We start from the raw sequence: 27,176 nt of genomic DNA, 5'->3' as shown, positions 1-27,176 counted from the left end.
CATGGACAAGTGTCCCTAGAAATATCCCTATTTTCATTTCACATGTAGATCTGTCTATCAGATTAGGATTCCCTCAAACCTGAAATCAAAAGCCAAGAAGTACTGGTTACTCAGAAATACTTCTGCAGATATATTTTATTTACCTACACTCTGAGGAGGAAAAAATCAAGTTACTAAGGGTAACTTGAGAGGGTACAAACTTACCATATTTACTTTTCACTTCTGTTATAAAAGTACTGCTGCTGTTAAGTCACTTCAGTTGTGTCTGACTCTGTGCGACCCCATAGACGGCAGCCCTAAAAGTACTATTGGTTCTAAAAGATGCTTGTTCCTTGGAAGGAAAAACTATGACCAACCTAGACAGCATATTAAAAAGCAGAAACATTACTTTTCTGACAAAGGTCTGTATAGTCAAAGCTATGGCTTTTCCAGTAGTCATGTATGGATGTGAGAGTTGAACTTAAAGAAAGCTGAGTGCTGAAGAATTGATGCTTTTGAACTGCAGTGTTGGAGAAGACTCTTGAGAGTCCCTTGAACTACAAGGACATCAAACCAGTCCATCCTAAAGAAAATCAGTCCTGAATATTCATTGGAAGGACTGATGCTGAAGCTGAAACTCCAATACTTTGGCCACCTGATGTGAAGAACTGACTCATTGGAAGAGACCCTGATGCTGGGAAAGATTGAAGGCAGGAGAAGGCGATGACAGAGGATGAGATGGTTTGGTGGATGACATCACTGACTCAATGGACAGGAGTTTGAGTAAGCTCTGGGAGCTGGTGATGGACAAGAAAGCCTAGCGTGCTGCAGTCCATGGGATCACAAAGAGTCAGACATGACTGAGTGAGACTGAACTGAACTGATAGTATGAATATCTGAACTTCAGTGTTAAATACATTCAAAAGTTTCTCTTTTTTAATTAATTTATTTATTTGGCTGCACTGGGTCCTTGTTGCTTTGTACTGGCTTTTCCTAGTTGCGGAGAGCAGGGCTATTCTTCATCGTAGTTCGAGGGCTTCTCATTGCTGTGGCTGCTCTTCTTGTGGAGCACGAGCTTGAGGCAGGCAGGCATCAGTAGCTGCAACTCGCAGACTCAGTAGTTGTGGCACATGGGCTTAGCTGCTCTGCAGCGTGTGGAATCTTCCCAAAATCAGGGTTCGAACTTGTGTCTACAGCATTGGCAGGCAGATTCTTACCCACTGCGCCACCTGGGAAGTCCCAAAAGTTTCCTCTTTTAAAAATGTGCATTACTGGTGTTTAACGTATGAAGATGCATATCTGTATTTTATATATATGTAATAGGGCTTCCTGACAGCTCAGATGGTAAAGAATCTGCAAGTATCTCCTAAGTATAGGCACAGAAATGAGTGCTCTATTTTGTTTTGATTACTATGTAACACATTTCCCATAGTATATGTTAGATATTGTTAGCATTGCTAGGCTCAGAATCAGTCCAATTATCTGAAATTTCAATTTGAGCCAATTAGTACCCTATCATTTTGGGATTCCTAACAAACCTCAAATCAAAAGCCAAGAAGTGTTGGCTACCCAAAAATATCTCTGCAGATATATTTTATTCACCCACACTTTGGAGAGAAAAATCAAGATTTTATTAAGGGTTAGTCTATTGCAAGTGCCTGAATCTAAGTTAACTCCAGACTTAAAAGGATTTTCCCTCTCTAGTGCTCTTGCTTTTTAAACCAGTAAAACTTTGCTTTTATATAACCTCCTTTCCATATTGTTACTTTTTCAAATTGTAACATGTTGTAAAGGTTCATTACTACAGAAAAATAAATTTAATGGCAAAAAATACATAACTGGCATCATGAGAGAGGATTTTGGTACAGCAATACACTTGCCTCCAGGCATTGATGTTCCATTAAATGGACTTTATATATATATTTACAGGGAGGATTTTGTTTATTTGAGATGTTGCTAGTTAACTAGGACTTCCCTGGTGGCTTAGACAATAAAGCGTCTGCCTACAATGCAGGAGACCAGGGTTCAATCCCTGGGTCAGGAAGATCCTTTGGAAAAGGAAATGGCAACGCACTCCAGTACTCTTGCCTGGAAAATCCCATGGACAGAGGAGCATAGTAGGCTACAGTTCACGGGGTTGCAAAGAGTCAGACACGACTGAGCAACTTCACTTTCACTTTCTTTAGTTAACTAAGACCTTGTTTCACTTTGAAATATCCAAGACTCTCAGAAACGCAACGTTTCATCACCTGAGTGTGGTCATGGAGCGACCTTCTTTCCTCATCTGTACCCACCCCAAACTGAAAGTCCCTCTCAAGACCCCAAGTACTGTGTCTTCACCTTATAGGTCTTTATCAGGAGTCCCTCAGGGATAAAAACCAAGTCTTACACATGTGTGTTCTGGAAACTAGCTAGCCTGATATTTCATATATTTTAATAGCTGGATGGACAATGTATACGAGGATAAACTACTGGAGAAAGATACGGACTAAGACATGACTGATTTGTGCTAATATTAGTAGAGCCAAAAGGGAAAAGGCAGAGCAGATTCTGTTTTGATGGACCTAGTGTTTAAATACAGAGTGTGGGATCACTATGCATCGTGTATTTGAAAGTGGTCTTAACAGTCATGAACCAAAGAAACAACTCTCCGTTCTAACTCTCTGATACCTGTACCAGTTACCTCAGTCGCCCAGCTCAGGAGCACATTCAAACAAGCCTAGATGGGCCAGCAGACCAAGAAAAGAGAGAGAGAGTAAGGTCTCCTTAATCTATCAGAACCCTGAAGTTTTTCCACTCCAAGAATTACTAAAGGACCAGCAATAAAAGGAAATAATCCTAACATTTTCTGCATTGGTAAAGGGACAATAGAGACCTTTCAGCAGAACCCAGAAAAAAGTTGTTAACAACAGTTGATTCCAAATTAGAATTATAGAATTTTTAAATTTTTAAAGGGAAAACATCTGATCCAATATCCCCACTATGCAGATGAAAAATCTGAAGCTCAGAGAACCATGCATGTAACCTAGCCACAGACCAAACATAGACAACGTATTAAAAAGCAGAGACATTACTTTGCCAACAAAGGTCCAGCTAGTCAAAGCTATGGTTTTTCCAGTGGTCATGTATGGATGTGAGAGTTGCACTGTGAAGAAAGCTGAGCGCCGAAGAATTGATGCTTTTGAACTGTGGTGTTGGAGAAGACTCTTGAGAGCCCCTTGGACTGCAAGGAAATCCAACCAATCCATTCTAAAGGTGATCAGTCCTGGGTGTTCATTGGAAGGACTGATGTTGAAGCTGAAACTCCAATACTTTGGCCACCTGATGCAAACTCACTAGAAAAGACCCTGATGCTGGGAAAAATTGAAGGTGGGAGGAGAAGGGGATGACAGAGGACGAGATGGTTGGATGGCATCACTGACTCGATGGACATGAGTTTGAGCAAGCTCCGGGAGTTGGTGATGGACAGGGAGGCCTGGCATTGCTGCAGTCCATGGGTCACAAAGAGTTGACATGACTGAGTGACTGAACTGAACTGAACTTTCTTACTACATTCTCAAAATCTAATGTGTGTCTCACATTGACAGCACATATCAGGACCATCACATTTCCAGGGCTCAAGCCACATGTGGTGGTGGCTTCCCTGCTGAGAAGGGCAGGTCTAGAATCTGAAGGTACAGACAAAAGAACTGCAAGCACTTGGGTGCTGGAAGCTCTCCTGACAAATGCTTAGAAATACTTTTGTTCACTTTGATATTTGGGAAAACTAATACAATTATGTAAAGTTTAAAAATAAAATAAAATTTTAAAAAATTTCAAAAAAAAAGAAATACTTTTGTTGACAAATAGGGTATTTGCCTCTTAGACTCTCTGGCCTGCCTTCATGTAACACAATCCAAGGCATTTATTAAAAGACATGAAAAATTAATAGGCGGATTTTTTCATTATCTCCTCACTCCACAAAGCTATCTTCAGTTTTAGGCACCCTAAGCTAACCTCTTTCCTGCCACCTCCACTTTTTCAAAATGTTCCCCTTCCTTCAAGGCCAGTCTACCACCATCATCACCACCACCGCCACCACCACAGGGAGCTACTAATGATCCCACTGCACTCTGTTGCTGGCTGCCACTTTCGATCTCTGTGCCTGGTGTTGTGTCCCTACCTCTTTGAGGACCCCATTACTGTCTGCTCTGCCTTCCATGTTTCTCTACTTAAAAATTTTGACATTAAGAATTTTCATGTTTGCAAACAAAGCTGTTCATCAGGGAGAAAGTATGGTAATTCTTCTTGCCACCAAGAGGCAGCATGATATTCAAAGTGGATAACCATCAAGAACCTACTGTATGGCACAGGGGACTCTACTCAATGTTATGTCACAGCCTGGATGGGAGCGGGGTTGGGGGGAGAATGGATACATGGATATGCATGGCTGAGTCCCTTCTTTGTCCACTTGAAACTATTACAACATTGTTAATCCGCTATACCTCAATACAAAATAAAAAGTTTCAAGTTTGAAAAAAGAAAGAGAGGCAGCATGAATAGTAGCTGCTGTAACTTTAGACTTTCCAAACAAATGAACTTCTAATAGTTCTTTAGAACCCAATCTATTTGTAAGCAGGACAGCATTTGGTGGGTACCAGTGACTCATCTGGCCTCTACCGTGGTCTTTTAGAATCTCTCGCTAAACCCTGTGGGCAGTGAGGAGGACTCTCTATTCCAAGGTGCAGACAACGTGGCAGAAAGGGACTTTGGAAGAAGGAAGATTGTTTTCCAGCCTAGCTCTGTCACTGACTGCCTCTATAATGTTGAGAAAATTACTTAACTCTTCTAAACCTTGATTTCCTCCCCTATGGTGTGAGAATAACAACTTCTACTTACTGTGATTGTGTGGATTAAAGCCGATACCTGGAGGGAAAATGTCTAGCCCAGCCTAAGGCAAGCACTATGTGATTAATAGGCTATGTTAATTAAGCAATTATTACACATCACTTGAGCTAAGAGTTCTACATCTCATCCTGTCTAATCCTCACAGCAGTGCCATAATGGAAGCTCTCTTATGTTCCCCATTTTACAAACATGAAAATTGAGGTTTATCTCACTCAAAGTCACATAGCCAGAAGGTAACAAAGTCAGGACTAGAACCTCAAGCCTTCTCCCTGGTTCCAAAGCCTGTACTCTTAACCACAGCCATATCTATTGTGTGGCTTAATGGGATGCCAGCCTGTACCAAACACCTCTGTTTCCTGGCTGCTCTGCCCTTCCCTGTTGTCTTAGGAACACTCAGCCTTCCAAGAAAGAATGCACTCCCCTTTCCTGAGGATCCCAAAACCTTTCAAATACAAACCAAAAATAGATGCAATTCCAAGTGCTTTTTAAGACTCTGGTCTCTCCACAGAACTTTTTTCTTTTTTTACTGTCTAAAAAAACAGTCTCATTACATAAAGTAATAGTAACAGCCAGGAAAACAAAGACCATAGAACTCTGGGTCTAGAAGGATGCTTGAGATCAGCCAACACCTTTGGCTTCATCAGTCAGATGTGGCCACTGAGACCAAGACACACCAAGCTTCTGCCCAAGGTCACACAGCTGGTCAGCAGCAATATTCACCCCAGGTCACATATCAACTCCCACATCACTGACTTCCATTTACAACCCCATTTAAAACTCAAAGTGCAGGCTCTTAGAGGATTTGCAGCATATTTTCCCCTTTGCCCAGTAGTTGGGAGCCTGTGACTTGTCACAGCTGCTGTGCAAGGGAGGAAATGCTTCAAGCAGAAGATGCATTCTTGTTTTAGGAGAGGGGAAGGTGCCAACCATCACCAAATCTCAAGTCAAAAAATCCTCATTCTATACCGATGGTTTAGAATGATTGCAAGGTAGAGCAAACTCCAGGAGATGGTGAAGGACAGGGAAGCCTGGTGTGCTGCAGTCCATGCGGTGACAAAGAGTCAGACATGACTTAGCGACTGAACAACAAGATATCTAGGTATCTGAGACCCTAGAGGCAGGGTCCTCTCAGAGTAGGACCTACATCTTTGAATGATCTTCTCCTGGACAGTTCACAAAGCCAACCCAATTAGCCTCCAAGCATGGACAAAGCCAGTGCTTTTACCAAAGTACATCTGTATCTACTTGCAATGGTTTATAAACTTTTAAAATATTTTCTAAAATTTGTTCTCTCATATCTATAAAATACCCAGAGGCAAAGGGAGAAATGAAAATGCTTTTATGAACTGAAAAATAAACCACTGTTGAAGATACATATATTTCATACCAATCTTAAGATGACTCACATTTCCTCATCTACATAGATCTTTAAAGAAACATAGCGGTGGGAGAAATCTAAATTACTTGAGCTTTTATCCTGCCTATGGTGTTAGGGCTCCAAAATCACTGCAGATGGTGACTGCAGCCATGAAATTAAAATACGCTTACTCCTTGGAAGGAAAGTTATGACCAACCTAGATAGCATATTCAAAAGCAGAGACATTACTCTGCCAACAAAGGTCCGTCTAGTCAAGGCTATAGTTTTTCCTGTGGTCATGTATGGATGTGAGAGTTGGACTGTGAAGAACGCTGAGCACCGAAGAATTGATGCTTTTGAACTGTGGTGTTGGGGAAGACTCTTGAGAGTCCCTTGGACTGCAAGGAGATCCAACCAGTCCATGCAAAAGGAAATAAGTCCTGAATGTTCATTAGAAGGACTGATGCTGAAGCTGAAACTCCAATACTTTGGCCACCTGATGTGAACAACTGACTCATTTGAAGAGTCTGATGCTGGGAAAGATTAAAGGCAGGAGGAGAAGGGGATGACCGAAGATGAGATGGTTGGAGGACATCACTGACTCAATAGACATAAGTTTGAGTAAACTCTGGGAGTTGGTGATGGACAGGGAGGCCTGGCATGCTGCAGTCCATGGGGTCACAAAGAGTCAGACAAGACTGAGCGACTGAACTGCATCCTTCAGGGGACCAGATTCTTGGTAAGAGAAAGCAGGGCCATCTGGTAGAAATACGATGAATAGATACAACTGATGCATCAACTGGCAGTGGCTACCTGGGAGCCACACTAAAAAACTATACATCTCAACCAATTGAATGAGAATGACCATCTTGACAGACAGCCATGTCTGTCAAGGTTGCTGGGTTAGGGAAGTGGGGGTAGGGGATAAATGTATGAATGAACCTATCAACGAAAAGGAAGGAAAGAGCGAAAGAATTCTGGTGGAAATGTCCACCAACTGTTGAAAATGGTGACATATAGGAATCAAACTTTGGAAGACATCTAGAAACAACAAAGCCATACAAATATGAAAGAAGCTGCCAAGACAAAAAAAGAGGACTAAAAACAAGGCCAACATTTTGAAGAACACTAAATTTAGGATGCAAAATAAAGTTCAGGAGGAAAAAACTGACAAAAAGAAGACAATTCAGGGACAGGTCAAATAAAGGATTTTAAATGTTTAGCAGTTAAATACCAAAGAAAAATCTCGTACGGTGACTAGAAAGCAGCTTTAGTCGAGCAGCTGGGCAGGAACCCAGGGATGGATGCTGCTGACAAAGTGGAGGAGGGCAGAGAGGCCATATTGAAAAATCTGGTGACAAAACCAACAAAAAAGTCCATTAGGAGCTCTAGAAATTACTCAAGACAGGCACAAGAATTGTAAGCTGTGATTATCATCATGGGGTACTGGGTAACAGAAGTCAAAGCAGGTCTTCTCTGTAGGTAGAGGAGCAGAGTATCAGTCAGGGATTCTTTGATGAGCAAAAACAACTGAAGGAGCCAGAGCCTGGATATAATTAAGGAGATATGATTAAGCGGGGGGTGGGGCGGCATGGCAGGGAGAGAGATGATTACGGCAGATATGATTAAGGTTAGGGGGTGCCCAGCGGGGAGGTTGGTGGGGTTCAAGGCAAAGGACAATTTGAAAGGAGAGATGTGAATCTGAGCAGCACCAGTCTGGAGGCCTTGATGCAAGGGACAAAGGCATCGAGACAAAGCAAACAGGCGGCGGAAGGCTCAAAGCATCCATTGGGCAGCCTAGGGAGAGTGCTGAAGCAGCAACCAGAAAGAAGGCAGACTTGATTCCAAGGACTAGCGATGCTGAGGGAGACGGGCCCAACCAGGACATGGTGTAGCAAGGCTCAGAAGCTCTGGCGGAAGATACTCTGCTTCAGCAGAGTGTGAGGCAGAGGGTTTGTAGGGTGACAGGCACCAACAAGAGGAGCTCTGCTGGGATGTGCAGCCACCAGGCTGAGTGGGCAGGAAGGCAGTCTGTGAAAACCAGTGGTCCATGGGGAAATCAAGAGCCTGGAGAGAGTGACAGAGAATACATTCGGAGCCATGGAGGGGATCCCAGAGGATTAGTGATTGAACCCACCAGGTTCCTGTGTCCACGGAATTCTCCAGGCAGGAATACTGGAGTGGGTCGTCCATTCCCTTCTCCAGGGGATCTTTCTGACCCAGGGATCGAACCCAGGTCTCTTGCATTGCAGGCAGATTCTTTACCATCTGAGCCACACCAGGGAAGCCCTGGAGTTACACACACAAATTTGTCAAAATTTAAGCCAACATCTCAAGATGTGTGCATCTCATTATAAATTTACCTCAAAAGAAAAAGTTAATCAATGTTGAACTCTTAGTGACATGAATCATTAACTATTTAGGGGAGAGGTTTACTCATGTCTGTGAGTTACTTTGAAATACATTAAAAAGTCAGATGGACAGATGGTCAGAGGGATAACAGGAAGACCAGATGGAGAGATGTGTCAATGTGGATGAGAGCACCTAGGCAGCAGATATATAGATGTGCATATTAAATTCTCAACTTTGTCATATGCTCAAAATTTTTCATCAAAAAACGTTGGAAAGTGAAAGAGCAAGAAAAAGTTCCTAAAAATCCTCTGCTTTCAGATGCAATTAGAGCATTATGGTAACATAAAAAAAAGTGTCCACAAAGTTAGAGAAGCATAGTGAAGTACGCAGGGGTAAAATGACAAGACGCCTGGAGTTGATGGATGAACCAAACATGACAAAACCTTGACAATTATTGATGCTAGGAAATAATTATTGACAGAGAGGGGCTCATCACTGTTCTCTTTTTTGCAGTTATAATTTTTTTTCTAATTAAAGAAATATTAGAACACATCCCTAAGAGGCAGGGCCTGCATGAAACAAGCATGTATCTGCTTCAGCAAGACTTCCCCCGAGGCCAACACGGCTTTAGTCCAACCACCTGGGACAAAACAGGACCTTGATTTAGGCTGATGATAAGTGCAGAGCCAGCAACCAAAGGCAGCTTCCCTTCTCACACTCTGAAGTTTGTGTCAGCTGCACCAGGCTTGTTCCCACATGGCCTTTTCACACTCTGAAGTTTGTGTCAGCTGCACCGGGCTTGTTCCCACACAGCCTTTTAGTGTCCTCCAGCCAAAAAGCAGTGAGCACATACCTAACCAGAGTTTCATTCTCTTCTCAAGAAATCAAGTGAGCATCCCGTGGATTTCAGATGAGATCCGACAGCTGTGCTCAACAAATCTTCCCAAGGCACTCATCCAGGCATTGCAAAAAAAAAGGAGGGGGGTGGGGGAAGGGGGAGGCTCTTTAATCCCTATTTTAAAACAATAACTGTCTCTGACCCACCATCTCACCCCTAACCCAAGATTGCAATGCTGTCAGAGCACTGGGTAATTATTCTTATCACAGCATTTAATCAATGATATTTTTTTTAAATGCTTGTTTTTGCCCAGACTAGGCTTCTTGGTGTGGGGACAGGGAGGGTATCTTGTTCACTATTATATAACCAGCTAAGCTATGCCCGGAACACCTACATGCTTCCTAAAACAGTTTTGGGCAGCTGGGTGAGCAGTTGTAAAACACACAGAGTTTACAGAGCCTCTCCATTTGGTCTTCCTCCTGCAAACCTAAAAGCTAAGGAGAGCAGAAATGATCCCTCTCTCGAAATATCCTCGCAGATAAAGGAGCAAGGCCAAGAGGGTGCTCAAGATGTGCTTCAATCTCACAGAACAACCAGTGGTAAAAGCAGGACCAGGGCTGGTTCCGCTAACTGCCCAAGATGCTGTCTCCATCGTATCAGATTCCTGTCTGAGGAAAAAGCAAGTGGATCACTCAGAAGACCAGACACTTCTCTACCCACCATCAAAGAGCTCAGAGTTAGGGATCGTGTAGACAGGACCCAATGGGCATGGCTCTTCCTCAGAAAGCAGGAAGAATAAATAGCTGGATAAACGCCACTACCCATAAAAATCCAGACATTTGGCTTGATGTTTCAACATGTTAAATGTCTCATATAATTAATTAAGGTAAAAGGACAACAGTGACGCTATCCACCATGTTAATTTCCACCAGCCAGATGACATCAACTGCTCAACATGCATTAATTTGTTGTATAATTTCTCCCACCAAACATGCCCCTTCCCTCATTTTGCATAAATAACAATGAAGTACTGTTTTCACAGCCCCTTTGGAAAGATCAGGAGCTGGCTAAGATTACCCTGAGCTGTCACCTTTGAGATCAAACTACCCCCAAGCATTGTTAGTTCATACAAGACTTGTCCTCCTCTCTTAACTTCAAGTTGAGGGAAAGAACTGGAAGTTCTGGTGGGTCTATAAATAAAGCTGGCCATCCACCTCAGCACGCCCTTCGCAAACCCATCTGTGCACACATCCACTGCAGCCCAGGATTTTTGCTTTGAGTTTCAGCAGGTGAACTGGCAACAACTTGCACAGGGCCAAAGGTCCAAAGGGCAGGTCTCTAGGCACAGCCTCGCTCCCTCTCCTTCAGAAAAGCAGCCCAACATCCCGTCACCAGGACACAAGCATGCTCTTTATGCCCTATATATATATGCCCTATGAAACAACAGACTGGTTACAAATCGGGAAAGGAGTACATCAAGGCTGTATATTGTCACCCTATCTATTTAACTTATATGCAGAGTACATCATGAGAAATGCCGGGCTGGATGAAGCACAAGCTGGAATCAAGATTGCTGGGAGAAATATCAATAACCTCAGATATGCAGATGACACCACCCTTATGGCAGAAAGTGAAGAGGAACTAAAGAGCTTCTTGACGAAAGTGAAAGAGGAGAGTGAAAAAGCTGACTTAAAGCTCAACATACAGAAAACTAAGATCATGGGATCCAGTCCCATCACTTCATGGCAAATAGATGAGGAAACAATGGAAACAGTGAAAGACTTTATTTTGGGGAGCTCCAAAATCACTGCAGATGATGAAATTAAATTCATCAGGCATGAAATTAAAGCCTACAGCCATGAAACTAAAAGACACTTGCTCCTTGGAAGAAAAGTTATGGCCAACCTAGACAGCATATTAAAAAGCAGACACATTACTTAACCAACAAAAGTCTGTCTATCAAAGCTATGGTTTTTCCAGTAGTCATGTATGGATGTGAGAGTTGGACTCTAAAGAAAGCTGAATGCAAAGAATTGATGCTTTTGAACTGTGATGTTGGAGAAGACTCTTGAGAGTCCCTTGGACCTCAAGGAGATCAAACCAGTCCATCCTAAAGGAAATCAGTCCTGAATATTCACTGGAAGGATTGATGTTGAAGGAAAAGGAGTAAGTCAAGGCTGTATATTGTCACCCTGATTATTTAACTTATATGCAGAGTACATCATGAGAAACGCTGGGCTGGAGGAAGCACAAGCTGGAATCAAGATTGCCAGGAGAAATATCAATAACCTCAGACATGCAGATGACATCACCCTTATGGCAGAAAGTGAAGAACTAAAGAGCCTCTTGATGAAAGTGAAAGAGGAGAGTGAAAAAGTTGGCTTAAAGCTCAACATTCAGAAAACGAAGATCATGGCATCCAGTCCCATCACTTCATGGCAAATAGATGGGGAAACATGGAAACAGTAGCTGACTTTATTTTTCTGGGCTCCAAAATCACTGTAGATGGTGACTGCAGCAATGAAATTAAAAAACGCTTAATCCTTGAAAGAAAATTTATGACCAACCTAGACAGCATATTAAAAAGCAGAGACATGACTTTGCCAACAAAGGTCCATCTGGTCAAGGCTATGGTTTTTCCAGTAGTCATGTACAGATGTGAGAGTTGGACTATAAAGAAAGCTGAGTGCCAAAGAATTGATGCTTTTGAACTGTGGTGTTGGAGAAGACTCTTGAGAGTCCCTTGGACTGCAAGGAGAGCCAACCAGTCCATCCTAAAGGAGATCAGTCCTGGGTGTTCACTGAAAGGACTGATGTTAAAGCTGAAACTCCAATACTTTGGCCACCTGATGTGAAGAGCTGACTCATTTGAAAAGACCCTGATGCTTGGAAAGATTGAGAGCAGGAAGAGAAGGGGACCACAGAGGATGAGATGGTTGGATGGCTCAATGGACTGGGTTTGGGTGGACTCCAGGAGTTGGTGATGGACAGGGAGGCCTGGCCTGCTGCAGTTCATGGGGTCGCAAAGACTCGGACATTACTGAGCAACTGAACTGAACTGACTGAAACTCTACCTGATGAGAAGAACACACTCATTGGAAAAGACCCTGATGCTGAGAAAGATTGAAGGTGGGAGAAGAAGGGGATGACAAAGGATGAGATGGTTGGATGGCATCACCAACGTGATGGACATGAGTTGAATAGGCTCTGGGAGTCGGTGATGGACAGGGAGGCCTGGCATGCTGCAATCCATGGGGTCTCGGAGAGTCGGACACAACTGAGCAACTGAATTGAACTAAACAGAGTTACCAACAGGCCTGGGAACTGTCAAGGCCCTTGTGAATTACTGCGGAATTACCAAGCACTTCACTGTATTTATCAATGTCCCATTGCCTTGGGCTCCAAAACATGGTGCTGAAGAATCAGCCTCCACGTGACTTTCAATGTCAAGGTCTTGCTGGGTCAAGATTACTAGAAACCTTCCCTTCTCTAAATGCGAACCTGTCTCATGTTGTGGGTAATGAGGAGGAAATGGCTTCCACCACCTCTTGCCAGCACCGGCCCTCCTCCCCAGTTGGGGCTTCCCGAGTGGCTCAGTGGTAAAAAGAATATGCCTGACAACGCAGGAGCTGCAGGAGATAGGAGTTCGATCTTTGGGTTGGGAAGATGCCCTGGAGGAGGAAATTGCTACCTACTCCAGTATTCTTGCTTGGGAAATACCATGGACAGAAGTGCCTGGCAGGCTATAGTCCAGGGGGTCACAAAGAGTCTGACACAACTGAACAACTGAGCACCCACTGCCCACCTCAATACTATTTCCCACCTGAGCAGCCACAGAAAAGAGCACTTTTGTCCTTCACAGCAGCAAGTGGCCAAGCACATGCAGACAGAGCAGATTTGAATCTAGTGGCCAATGCCTGATTTCAACAGTGAGAATTTTCTCCACTGCTTATTCATAAGCTACTGACTTGACCCTCATAAACTGAGCATTTCCCAAACCCCACTGCTGCTTGCTTCAGTGCTGGAAACCTTTGGAATTTCAACTGATACTGAAATTTCAACAACTGTTATATCCTCCATCAAAAAAGATTTACCAATGCTAATCTATGCTTTTTTCCCTCTGCCTCTAAGGAGCTTTTCAAAATTTGAGCCAGATCTCCTATAATGTCATTAAAGTGAAAGAAAAATAATTTAAGCAATGAGTGGAATAATTTTAGAAAAATAGCCTTATTGCATTATATTTATTCCTTTGAGTACCATAAATATTTTTAAACAAGCATTTGATTCTTAGGGACTGAAGTCACCGTTACAAGACAGCCCCCCTACCCCAAAAAAGCAGAAGGCTGAATTTCTAGTTTAATTATGACCACAGCTGAGCAGCTGCAATGAAATTACTTCACTGTGCTGTGTGTTCATAATTCATCATGTCCAAGTGGTCTCTGACTTCATTAATGATTTTTATCTATTTCTACTCAGATGTTTAGCTTGAAGGAAAGTTTTTTAAATTACCTCTTTCCAACTGAACTTTTTCAATATACTTGTCTCTCTGGAAATTCAAGTTTACTGATATTAACTTTATACCAATGGTGTGAAACCCACCCCTTAAAAAAAAAAATATGACCTTATAAATGTTAAAGGCGACCCACTCTTATCTCTGAACAAATATCCTGCTTTATATCAACTGCCCAATAGCCAATAACAAAAGATCAAGGTTTTATTATACTTTTACTTGACAAACACACAAAAGATTTCTGGCATAAAGAACCGAGTTAGAGAAATTGTATTTTTTTTTTCTTTTTTGGTTTATATGTTTTAGCTAAAATCAGAACTTGTTAAACCCCTTGGGCTTCTGGAAGAATGCAGAGGATTTAAACAGCATTTCTTACTGGACCTCCCAGATGCTGGCAAGGTCCTAGGGAATGAGGAGGTGTTAGGAGAGAACAGGCAGATATACACACACAATGGGTGTTAATTCCATTCTTGATTTCTGGTAGAACACAGTCCTTCACCAAAAAAAAGAGAGAGAGAGAGATTCACAAAAATAAAATTCTTGGCTCTCTATCATCTCTGCAAAGTGACCATCTCTTTCTCTTCTCAAATCACTGAAGAAATAAACACCATACGTTTCCATTACCCAGATGAAATCTCTTCTCCATGGGGCCCTCAGTGTTTCATGAAGGTAGAAAATCAGTCCATTGGTAGATTTGTATACCCTCAAAGGTAACAATATGAATACTCAATTGAGGGAGCACTGACTGTGTACAAGGCACAGCTCTTAACTCTTTATCTGTATTATCTCAAACTTCACATTAGTCCTTAGACAGAAAGGCTTACAGAAGACTCAGATCCTTAGACTGAGAGCCCTGGGCTGCAAAAGGGACCAGCTCCACACCAAAAGCACACAAAGGCATGAACGAGGAAGTGGACCTGAGTGTCCATCTCTGAAACTCCAAGAAGCCTAGGAGCTAAGAGCAGGCCTCTTCCAGTTTCCATGAGACCCCATCCCTTTCCTCATTCTCTCCCCTATGCTCTTCCCCTCTTGGTGCCCACACAGTACTCTAAACCTTGAATCCTTCAGGCTCAAAAAGCCAGAGACCATTCCCAACCCAGAGGACCCTCTGGCAGGCAAAGACCATTGAGAAATCACAGTGTCAGCAGCCCTAGGTACTTAGGAATCCAGCCCTCTCTAACCAGATAAAGGACAAGTGAAAGACACTTCCTATAAAACTTTCACTGACTGGAATCAGGTCATAAACCATACCCAGTGGCAAGGGGAGCCGCCAAGTCAAGGGTCAGGCTTCTTTAGTCACCACTGCTGCAGTGGGCAACAAACGAGAGAGAGAGGGATAACTTCGAGTGGTCACCCAACAGAATCTGCTGTCAAAGTGCTTCTAACAAAATAAGGCATTTTCACAAATTGTCACGTGGTACATGCTGCTGCTGCTAAGTCACTTCAGTCGTGTTCGACTCTGTGCGACCCCATAGATGGCAGCCCACCAGGCTCCCCTGTCCCTGGGATCCTCCAGGCAAGAACACTGGAGTGGGTTGCCATTTCCTTCTCCAATGCATGAAAGTGAAAAGTGAAAGTGAAGTCGCTCAGTCGTGTCCGACCCTTAGCAACCCCATGGACTGCAGCCTACCAGGCTCCTCTGTCCATGGGATTTTCCAGGCAAGAGTACTGGAGTGGGGTGCCATTGCCTTCTCCGTGGTACATGCAGGTACCATGTAAGGGCTAGTGAAAACTAATAGAATGGTAATGAGTTTTAAGTATTCACAAAACTAGTATTATGCACGTTTATTTACAGTTGCAGACTATTACAGAGGATTCTAAAGTATTAGCACCTTTACACCAGCAATTGGCTAGCAAATGTCCCAATGCATACTCAGTCATGTCTCTTTACTACCCTCCATGGATTACAGCCTGCAAGGCTCCTCTGTCCATGGGATTCTCTAAACAAGAATACTGGAGTGGGTTGCCATTTCCTCCTCCAGGGGACCTTCCCGATCCAGGGATCAAAGCCATGTCTCCTACCTTGGCAGATATATTCTTTACTGCTGAGCTACCTGGGAAGCCTGCACATCCCAATAGAGTTGGACAAAAATGACATAAAACACTGCAAGCTCAATGGAATTTCAGAAAACACGTAAATGAGCAGGAATATTTACTCTAGGTGCTGCCTTGTATTAGCTCTAACACACAATCACACACACACACACGACTCTCAAATAAAATGAAGCAGCCGAAGTTTAGACTGTTTCTTGCGTTTGTTCCCATAACTATATTTCCTGGTTAAAGGGGCCCCTGGAGCTGTGCTGGATACAAAGATAAGCTGGTGGCCTCATCTGTCAACTGATCCAGAGTTCATTCAGCTTCTCTGGCTCCTTGAGCAGGTATTCCCAAATCTGCCCCTTTCCCCCTCCCTCACCCCTGCCTTAGCCTTCCAAAGCTCCCTGCAAAGGTGAAGAGACAAAAATGTTCCTAGTTAGAGAAGATGCTTTGGTTTTACCTATCCTATTCTCATCCTGATAATCCCAACACAACATTCACAAGTTAAACAATGAACGATTGCAGAGGAAAACTGTTTACTCTCTCACTTGTTCATTGGTTCATTTATCTATTCCTTCATACAGCATTCATAAATCTCCTATTATGTCATGTACCATATTGGATGGTGAAACGAGAAGGCACATATCTCCCACCTAAAAGCACATACCCATTACTTATCTCCACTTCTTGACATTGGTGCTCAGATTCAAAAATGTGGGGAGACAAAAGAAACCTTTATGCCTTATGAGGACATTGGTGGCAACATCCTCCCAAGGGTCAAGGAAGCAGGCAGTAAGAGGTTGGAGACAGAGGTGGCAGACAAAAGAGGCAGCCAGAGTAGCCAGGAAGGCTGGTGACACTGAATAAGTAAATATAGTGAAAATAAAAGAGGTGAGATTTCTCAATATGGAAAGAAGGCTGGAAAGACCTCTGAGATGTTGGACCAGATTTAGGAGTATTGGTATGAAGTGATGGGTTTTTAAATAAGAATTGGATAAAATATTTATTTTCTCTGTATTTGTGAGTGTGTCATATTTATATGTATGGCTGTGTGTGTACATACAGAAGCTATGAGCACAGTGAATAATCAAAATTTGGTTTGCAAATATCATCCTCCACTAAAATGAATCAGAACACTTTAAAGAAAAGTTTATTTCAGCGCTGGAGAAGAGAAAACACAAGATGATTCTGGAACATCTTGTGTCAGAACATAAGGAAATGCTTAACAGATGATGGGCATCTGTGAAGAGGACATAGAAGCACCTTGAAAATAATCATGAACAATTTGAGGATTAAAATTCTAGTTAACAGATTATAACCCATTGGTTAAAACAGAACCATAAGTCCATACTGTACATATATAAACAAAGGAGAAGGGAACTCTCTTACAGGAGAAAGCCAAGTAATAAATAAATGTAGAAACGGTGGAAACAGATCACTGCTATTCAGCATCCATGGTAAGGGTGAATGCAGGTGTGACTCAACCATAAAGTTAAGGTTCATGGGTGATATTTTGAGGAACAGGATATTAGTATAACACTACATACCACAGTGATCAAATACAAAGGGATATGACAACTTTACAGTAGAGACACCTGGCCAACCCCATCATGATCAAGGTAAACATCACCACGGATAAGATGGGTCATCATCATGTGTCTCTTGACGGGATACTCCCAGAAGAGCTCAGATCATGGCCTGAGTCTAATCATGGAGGAAGCACTGGACAGATCCGAGTGAAAGGCTGTCCTATAGAATGAAAGGCCTATCAAGTGCATGAGTCACAGGAAAAGACTGAGAAATGTTTCCAGGGTAAAGGATCCTGATGCATAAAGATAACTAAATAAAATGCATGTTCCTAGATAGGATCCTGGACTAGAAAAGAGAAAGGACATTTTTAGAATGCTTGGATAAGTCTGAATGGAGTCTGTGGACCATGTTGTTGTTGCTGTTCTGTCACTAAGCCATGTCCGACTCCTTGCAACCCCATGGACTGCAGCATGCCAGGCTGCCCTGTCCTTCACCATCTCCAGGAGTTTGCTCAAACTCATGTCCATCAAGTCAATGATGTCATCCAACCATCTCATCCTCTGTTGTCCCCTTCTCCTCCTGCCTTCAGTCTTTCCCAGCATCAGGGTCTTTTCCAATGATCTTTGCATCAGGGCCAAAGGATTGGAGCTTTGGCTTTAGTCCTTCCAATGAATACTCAGGACTGATTTCCTTTAGGATTGACTGGTTGGATCTTCTCACTGTCCAAGGAACTCTTAAGAGTCATCTCCAACAGCACAGTTCAAAAGCATCAATTCTTTGGCACTCAGCCTTCTTTGTGGTCCAACTCTCACATCCATACATGACTATCAGAAAAACCAAAGCTTTGACTAGACAGACCTTTGTCAGCAAAGTAATATCTCTGCTTTTTAATATGCTTGATCATAGCTTTTCTTCCAAGCAGCAGGCATCTTTTAATTTCATGGCTGCAGTCACCATCTTCAGTGATTTTGGAGCCCAAGAAAATAAAAGTGGTGGGACCGGAGGCCATAATCTTAGTTTTTTGAATGTTGAGTTTTAAGCCAGCTTTCTCACTCTCCTCTTTCACCTTCATCAACAGGCTCTTTAGTTCCTCTTCACGTTCTGCCATTAGAGTGGGGTCATCTGCATTATCTCAGGTTATCGTTATTTCTCCTGGCAATCTTGATACCAGCTTGTGCTTCATCCAGCCTGGCATTTCACATGATGTAGCCTGCATATAAGTTAAATAAGCAGGGTGTCAATATACAGCCTTGACGCACTTCTTTCCCAATTTTGAACCAGTCCATTGTTCCACGTCTGGTTCTAACTGTTGCTTCTTAACCTGCATACAGGTTTCTCAGGAGGCAAGTAAGGTGGTCTGGTATTCCCATCTCTTTTAAGAATTTTCCACACTTTGTTGTGATCCACACAAAGGCTTTAGTGTAATCAATGAAGCAGAAGTAGATGCTTCTTCTGGAATTCCCTTGCTTTTTCTGTGATCCAACAGATGTTGACAATTTGATCTCTGATTCCTCTGCCTTTTGTAAATCCAGCTTGAACATCTGAAAGTTCTCGGTTCATGTACTATTGAAGCCTCGCTTGAAGGATTTTGAGTGTGACTTTGCTCATATGTGAAATGAGTGCAACTGTGCAGTAGTTTTAACATTCTTTGGCATTGCCCTTCTTTGGGATTGGAATGAAAACTGACCTTTTCCAGTCCTGTGGCCACTGGTGAGTTTTCCAAATTTGCTGGCATATTGAATGCAGCACTTAGACAGCATAATCTTTTAGAATTTGAAATAGCTCAGCTAGAGTTCCATCACCTCCACTATCTTTGCTCATAGTAATGCTTTTAAGACCCACTTGACATCACATTCCAGGATGTCTGGCTCTAGGTGAGTGACCACACCATTGTGGTTATCTGGGTCATTAAGACTGTATAGTGTATATTGTGGTATTGATGCTAATCTACTGATTGGGATGCTTGTACAGGAGAAGGCAGGAGGAAAGGTCCTTGTTTAAGGAAACATTAGTGGTGATCAGCATGTGAGAAAAAAAGATGCATGTCATGTGGCCATGTGCATGTGTAGAAACCAAGAGAGTGTGACCAAAAATTGAGGTGAAATATTAAAATCTAGGTGAGATGGAGGGGATATGGTAACTGTTGGACTGTTTTCACATTTTTTGTATGTTTGGGTCCACTGCCAATTTTCTTATAAAATCAGTATATTATAACTCAGTAATATATTTGATTTATGACTCTAAGGAAATAATTTGAAGTTCGGTTACAGCATGTAAAATTAATTCCTACTGTGCCTCACAAAATTAAAATTAAAGTAGATAACCAATTATAGTCACCATTTACTGAGGACTGACTTACTACTGTATGCTCACATTTTAGAAATACTATTTCTAAACCACTCAACAACCTGGCATAGTATTATGATTCCCAGTCTACAACATGAATAACCTAAGACTCAGAGAAATGGCATGTAAAAAAGGAGGGCTCAAGCCAGGAAACCAGCTTCAAAAGCCCACCCTCATTCTGCTCCATTGGGCTTTTCAGACAGGCAGCTCTTCTTCCCAGTGTCTTTAGGACACTGAAGGAGCTCAATCAATATTCATTTCCCCACCAACCACCTAGTAGAAGAGCAGATAGATGACTAAATGATTATACTATAAAGTGTTAATGCTGAATGCGGTGAATAACTAAAGAATGAACAAAGTGATCTTGTGCAATCTGGCTATGAGGCAAAAAGGAGAGGAGGCTTCTAAGGCAGTAATAGTTGAACTGAGTGCTAAAGAATGAGGAGGCAATGGAGAAACAAGAGGTAAGGGATCTCAGGCAGAAGTTCGGCAGATGCAAAGCCATGCTGGTGTGTGAGCAGGGGTGCTGGGGAAGCAGCATGTGGAGGGAGGAGGCAGCTTGGGAAGGGGTCAGTGATAGGTGGGCAGAAACCAGATCAGGAAAAGTCTGACGTGTCCTGTGTAGAAGTTGACATAGGACTTCCCTGGCTGTCCAGTGGATAGGAATCCACCCGCCAGTGCAGAGGATACCAGTTCAATCCCTGGTCCAGGAAGATGAAGATGCCACATGCTGCAGAGTAACTAAACTCATGTGCCACAACCATTGAGCCCGTGCTCTAGAGCCCAGGAGCCGTGGCTACTGAGCCCCTGTGCAACAATACTGAAGCCTGTGTGCCCTAGAGCCTGTGCTCTGCCACAAGAGAAGCCACCACAGGGAGAAACCTGCATACCACCACTAGAGAAAGCCCACACGCAGCAATGACGACCCAGTGCAGCCAAAAATAATGAATTAATTTTTACGAAGGAAGCTGACACGTTGTTCTCCTGGCTAGAGAGGACGTGGCACATCTGCTCCCGATGCCTCTCCCCACATTTGGGAGACATTACAAATCACAGCACTTTATGACACTTCAGACAGCCTGCACTTCAGACAGCCACTACCAAACTGGAATTGGCACCCTCCTGCTGTAGGCAATGGGCAGGCGTACAAGGGTTTTAACAGGTAGCTGGTAAGATTGGCTCTGTTGTTAACAGAGTACAACCAGCACAGCAGCGAGGACTGGTCAAGAACGAGACTGCAGACTTCATGACCCGTGAGAAGGCTGCTACCACAGTCCTGTGCGATGTACAAAGGAAAGGTGCACATCCAAGCGAAGTCAGGAGTGGGTCACACTCCAGGCTTTCATCCAGGCAAGCATATTATGGTGGAGGAAGCATGCAAAGTGCTCGTCAAAATCCAGGGCAAGTTGGAAGTTGTGCTCAGGAGACAGTGAGACTCAGGAAACAGACTACAGTAGGATTGGAAGCAGGCAGACCGAGAGAGATGAAAGTTTCACTACCCTTGACATTCCACATAATGGTTGCAAAGCGGCCACAGCAGTATGCAACACCTATCTGATAGCGTTTGCTGCTGCTGCTAAGTCACTGCAGTCGTGTCCGACTCTGTGTGACCCCACAGACGGCAGCCCACCAGGCTCCCCCGTCCCTGGGATTCTCCAGGCAAGAACACTGGAGTGGGTTGCCATTTCCTTCTCCAATGCATGAAAGTGAAAAGAGAAAGTGAAGTCGCTCAGTCTGTCCAACTCGCAGCGACCCCATGGACTCTGATACCGGCACTACTGGACTACTAGTTATTCCCTGCAACACCGAGGTGCTCAATGAAAGGATGTTTGTTGTCGCTAAGTCGTGTCCAACTCTGCAACCCCAGGGACTGCAGCACACCAGGCTCCCTTGTCCTTCACTATCTCCTAGAGTTCGCTCAAATTCATGTCTATTGAAAGACAATCACACTTTCTGTTTCTTGAGGGGAAAAAACATGATACTTAAGCACTTAAAACACACACATACACAGATAAAGCCCGGTGTGCACAGAGACCTAGAATACAACGAGGAAGCATTTCAACACAGGATGTGGTGAGAATCTGGTTTCTTGAGTCTGAGAAGCAGTGGAGCACTGGGTAGACCTGCGTTTCATCTCCTCTTAGGACCTCGGTTTCCCTGACTGACAAAGCAGAGGATAGAAGTATAATCTCTTCACACATAATAATGCTGACTCTGAACTCTCCTCTCAGAATGAGAAGAGCAAGGAAGTTTGGGAGAGTCTTCTTGAGACAAGCACAAGCATGTCGGGCTAAATCCCCCTGAGTGCGAATCTGGTGAAGGTGGCAACTCATACCACATCCAGAAACCCAGTAATATGACTGAGAAAACTGGAAACACGTTGCAAGTGAAAGCCTGGGGAGCACACTACATGCTGCTTTAAGATGCTGACTGTTTTTGAAATAAAACTTTAAAACATGCCGTAAAAGGCAACTATTCCTCTGGGGAAAGAGTGGCCTAAAGTGTCTTTGATTGTAACTGTGGGAAAGGCTTTCATCTGTGCTCTTTACGAGGTTAATTGTAACTCTCCCCCAAGCTCAGAAACCCCTTTCTGAATCTTGTGGTTGTAATCTTACACTCTGTATGATAAATCTTCATTTTCAACAGGCACATTCCAAAATGTTCAAACTCGTGGCTTAGAAAGCAATCAAATGAGTGAAGGCTGATAAAAAGAAGCTCTGTTTTTGATAGCCTGCACACATATGTGCCCACATGCATGCACACACACAGCCTGCTGACCTCCAGCTACACCCAGTGGAAGTGCTTTATCTTTGACTTCTGCTCTTCTAAGTGATCAAACTTTATCAGAAAGACACCACAACCCACACAAATGTGAGGTACATGGCAACCCCTCTACAGCTCCTAACTGTTATCATGTATCCTTCTTTTCCTTCATTATTGCTGATGGATTATAACACTAAGTATTTAGCAGTCATTGAGAGATTTATTCCCTACAATGAGGTCATCCTCATGGAGTATATAGCCACAGAAACACCCCTGTGGAATGCTGCTGTGGTTGCCTTCTTTTACTAATGGACAGAAGACAGTTACCATAAACGTGTTGTTTATACAGAAGACAAAACCCACCATGATGTTTTTCACATTCTTTTATATATAAAGACCTCAACTGAAAACTATGGTTCATATTTTCCTCACAGACGCTACACGAATTAATCTCCTGCTGTATTTTCATGACTCCCTTCTATCAATAACAGGCTCACTAGTAATAATTATGTGTTAACACTTATAGAGCATTTGCCACATGCTAGGCATTGTATTGATCGTTTTGTTTATTATTTCATCTTCACTGTAACCCCATGAGATGCTGCTGTTATTTTCATCTATGTGAGATGTCTGAGGCTTAGAAAGGTTGAGCTATTCAAGATCATTCTTCAGTGAGACACATAGCTGGCAAAGGGGTGGAACCAAACTCAAACCAGGTGTTTCTGGACCCAGCTGTCCATGCTAATGTTTTTCACAAGACTGTAATTATCCCTAAATAAAGGGTTCTTAACTTAGGTTCCTTAAATGAACTTCAAGGGACCCATGAGCCAGCCCCCTGGAACTGTATGTAAAATGGTATGTGTAGGCATGCATTTTCCTCTGAGAAAGTTCAAAACTTTTACCATATTTCCAAGAGTCCAAGACTCTAAAAATATTTTTTTAAACAGCCCGGACTCAGGTGGAACTACATCTTACCATCTTTCTATTCTGACCATCATTCCTCTCACTGCCCTCAGCACCCAAAAACAGCGCCTAGTGCGTGACAGGCTATCCAACTGACCCTGCTCTCTTCTCTGGTCCTTTCCCGGTCTTTCCCCCCACGGAGATGCAATCAGAGTGATGATTTTTGTTTTGTTTTGTTTTGACAGTTCTGTTTTTAAGCCACGCACATGTGAGAGCTCCATTAGCACAGTTCCAGGGCCCAGGCTGTCACACTATTGCCCTTCACAGCCTTGTGCTCTTTCAGAGCACACAGGACCCCCATTCTGCCTTCTCATCCCAGAAAACCAGACATCTGCTTGCTCCAGCCTGGAGGGCACACCTGCAGAGGAGGAGATGCCCAGCTCTGCAGAGCAGCACACCTGGCCCTTCTGTGTGAGCACCAGCCTCATTTGCAGGGTCAGCTGTCAAGTAATCCTCTGCTTTATAAACAATCTCACATTTTAATAAAAGCCACCGTGCATGGTGAGCTCTTGAAATACATAAAGTTGGTTTGCAGTCTGCAGCTGCACTTAACAGATGCCCCAATTTACAACTGAACTGTGTGTAACGTCCAGGAAAATGATGACCCATCACTGCACTTTGGGCATGCCTGTGTGCCAGGCTCTCTTCTAGATGCTTCCATCCATCATCCTGCCATCTTCACAATAGCTTAGGTAGACAGTATCAATATTTTGCAGATGGAGAACCTGAAGTTCTATCAGAAAGGTTCAATAACTTCTCAAGAGCCAATATCTGACCCCATGTTGAGCCAACGCCAAAACCCTTACACACCCCTATCCCTTCATGGTCCTGTCTTCTCATGGAACCAATATTACTTTTTTTTTTTTTAAATAAAGTTCACTCAAGTTGGGAAGTAGCATAGACATCCAGGCCTCAATATCTCCAGCAGCTACAGAACTATCATTTCACAGCACCATACGAAAATGGGTTAGCATAGAATGTTTCCCACACTTCAGGAGTAGAAGTATATTTAGCATATTTCTTAAGTGTATTGTAGATGCCTCATTAAAAGTCATCTTTGAATCTCGTTATTCAGTTATCCAATGATTCAACTATAATACATTCAACAAACAGAGGAGGTTCAACGCACCCAGCTAAAGAGTGTGAAGAAACCCCAAAGAGTAAGGAAGGGAGTCTTGGCCCCTCTGTGGATCTTCCAATCAAGTGAGCAGACTACTCCCCATATTGTTTAATATATTACTAAAGCAAGAGAACAACAATTTCCTGGCAAGCTAATAAGACCTTAACAGAAGGAAATAAGGATGCATTTGTCATCCTAGGGGCGGGCTGAGGAAAGAAAGGTATGTGATAGGTACAGAATTCACAAGGAGACAGCGTCCATGCTGAGAAGCAGCAGGCTCTGGCATGTGAGGGATGAGTGGACTAATGTGAAGGCGGGTGTGTGAACAAAGGCTCAGGCAGAAAGCACAAGGCCCTTGGCAGGACTATCCACAGCCACCCTCTGCCGGAAGTCCCTGGCCTGGAGGTGGCCAGGAGGCTGGGAACTGCACTGGGAAGGTCTCACCTACCTGCTACATTCAGAGATGGCAATGGAGCTCAATGAAGGTTCTGGATTGGGCGTGATCCAATCGGCTCTATTTTCCATAAAAGACTGATGTGGCCCAAGTGTACAGAGTGAAAAGAGATTAGAAGCAAGGAGACCAACTACAGCCGTCTGGTGATGAGATGAGGAGGCCTAAACTAGGATGTGGAAGAGAGGAAGCAAGGACTTAAGTGGCAGCTCTGCTGAAGGAATGCAAGGAAATGCCCCACCAGAGAAACAGTCTGAGATGGGGTGCTTAGAAAGGAAGTCTTGCCTGAGAAAGGAAGAATTTCTGGTTTTTAACAGCCTGATTCTGATTGTTTCAAGTATTTGCACTTTAGGATTAAGCATTTAGAATAATTTCAAAGTTTAATTTGTGCAGAGGCCTGAAAACAGGGTTATTCTTGGGTCACTTTCACGCTCTGAGGTTGCTGAGCTCTTTCACAGAGCTGTTTCCTGGCACCTTTGGGCTCAGATTCTCTAAGCCAACAGCAGGAACACAGGTGCTGCCTGGGAGTGTGTGTTTAAGCAAACGGACTTAGAGTCCAGTGGGGGTGGCACATACGGCTGTGGTAGGCCGGATTTGGGACCTGTCACTTGAAAGGAGGCTTCAGGAGAGGAAGACAGAGAATTTTAGCAGCTCGTTAATCCTCCAGACACACTGAAACTGGCATGCGAGGCTCACCAAACACCCTGCTCGCGTAAGGACGGTGTGGCCTGGGAGGAGCCTGGTGGCCTCTGCCCGGGTTCAGAGCAGCTGCTGATGATGGAAGGAGCCCTGTGCTGGGTCTTAAGGGAAGTCTCCAACTGGCTGGGCCCAGCTTGCCTCTGGGGGTCCTCTGGTCCTCTTCAGTCGCATGTGTGTGTGTGCTTGTAAGTCGCTCAGTTCTGTCCAGCTCTTTGTGACCCCATGGACTGTGGCCAAACAGACTCCTCCATCCATGGGATCCTCCAAGCAAGAATACTGGAATAGGTTGCCATTCCCTTCTCCAGAAGATCTTCCCAACCCAGGGATTGAACCCAGGTCTCCTACACTGCAAGCAGATTCTTTTCCATCTGAGCCATCAGGGAAGCTGACATATAATGGTGAATCACTAACGTTCCAAATCCCTATCTTTCTAATCTTAAATAGCACTATATTCAATTTGTGTGAGAAGATGCATATGTTTTTTGAATTCCCAAAACAAAACTCATTCTTGGACGGTTGCCAAGTACAGAAGGATAGAAACAGGGGGGGGGGCGGCGGGGGAAACTCACTGAGAACTCTACTATGAGCCATCAGTCAACATTTTGATACATTACCTTCCAGTCTGTTCCACCTGCATTTTTAACACAGCAAAGAGATTTTCACCTTACAAAATGTGTTACCCCTGCAGAGCATCATCTAAGAGCTGAGAAATAAACTGATTCACAGACGTGAAATTCACATCTGACCAGCGCCCAGTCCAACACCTGACAGCAGGGCAGGGGTCAAGTGCTAAACCAACTTCAAAGTCTCTCCTAAGAACCTCTGGAAACAGATATGACGACATCGACGGACAACTGCTTTAACAGAAATGCTTCTCCCCCATGCTTCTAGGTTATTTCTTTGTGGCTGTAATAATTCAACAGCTTGCTAATGGAAGGAAGGGAGAGAGAGCGGACAAGACTGGCCCCGCTCACTCTCATTCTCAGTCATAAGATACCCCATGGTGTTCTTGTAACGAAACTTGTACATCTATATTATTCGTTATTATGTCTACAAACATCGTGGGAGGTGAGCAAGGCTGGTCCTCACCAGTTTCCAAAAGAGTCTGGAAATTGAGGCAAATGAAGGGCAAGTGGCTGACCAGAGGTCATACAGGTGGTTAAGGGCAAAGCCTGAGTAGAACTCAGGCAATGTGCCCCCTCCACCCTTTCCAGAGGAGCCCCTGGGCAGATCCTGTGGAGAAGGGAGCAGAGGGAAGCTCCTCATGCAGCCAGGAGCCTCCCTGAGCCAGTGTGTTACTAGTCACTGCAGTCAGCTCACTACTCCGGTGTGCAGAACCCAGTC

General features: G+C 43.6%; 1 protein-coding gene across 2 annotated transcripts in view; it reads right to left on the bottom strand.

Moving 5' to 3' along the window:
* Window positions 1–27,176, bottom strand: part of SAXO1 (stabilizer of axonemal microtubules 1) — a 110,523-nt gene that overhangs the window by 33,980 nt on the left and 49,367 nt on the right. The window contains exon 1 of one of the 2 annotated variants that reach the window (XM_086414975.1): window positions 9,429–9,509. The exons of the other annotated variant lie outside the window; for it this stretch is intronic. The gene's annotated coding sequence lies outside the window, so the exon portion shown is untranslated. Of the gene's footprint in view, window positions 1–9,428; window positions 9,510–27,176 lie in introns of those variants that run through there. 2 annotated transcript variants of the gene reach the window in all.

The sequence above is a fragment of the Bos grunniens genome, chromosome 8 (assembly GCF_055505025.1).
Source record: "Bos grunniens cultivar Pamir isolate PY7600 chromosome 8, Bosgru_T2T1.0, whole genome shotgun sequence".
Taxonomy (NCBI): domain Eukaryota; kingdom Metazoa; phylum Chordata; class Mammalia; order Artiodactyla; family Bovidae; genus Bos; species Bos grunniens.
This window is presented reverse-complemented; position numbering and strand designations above follow the sequence as displayed.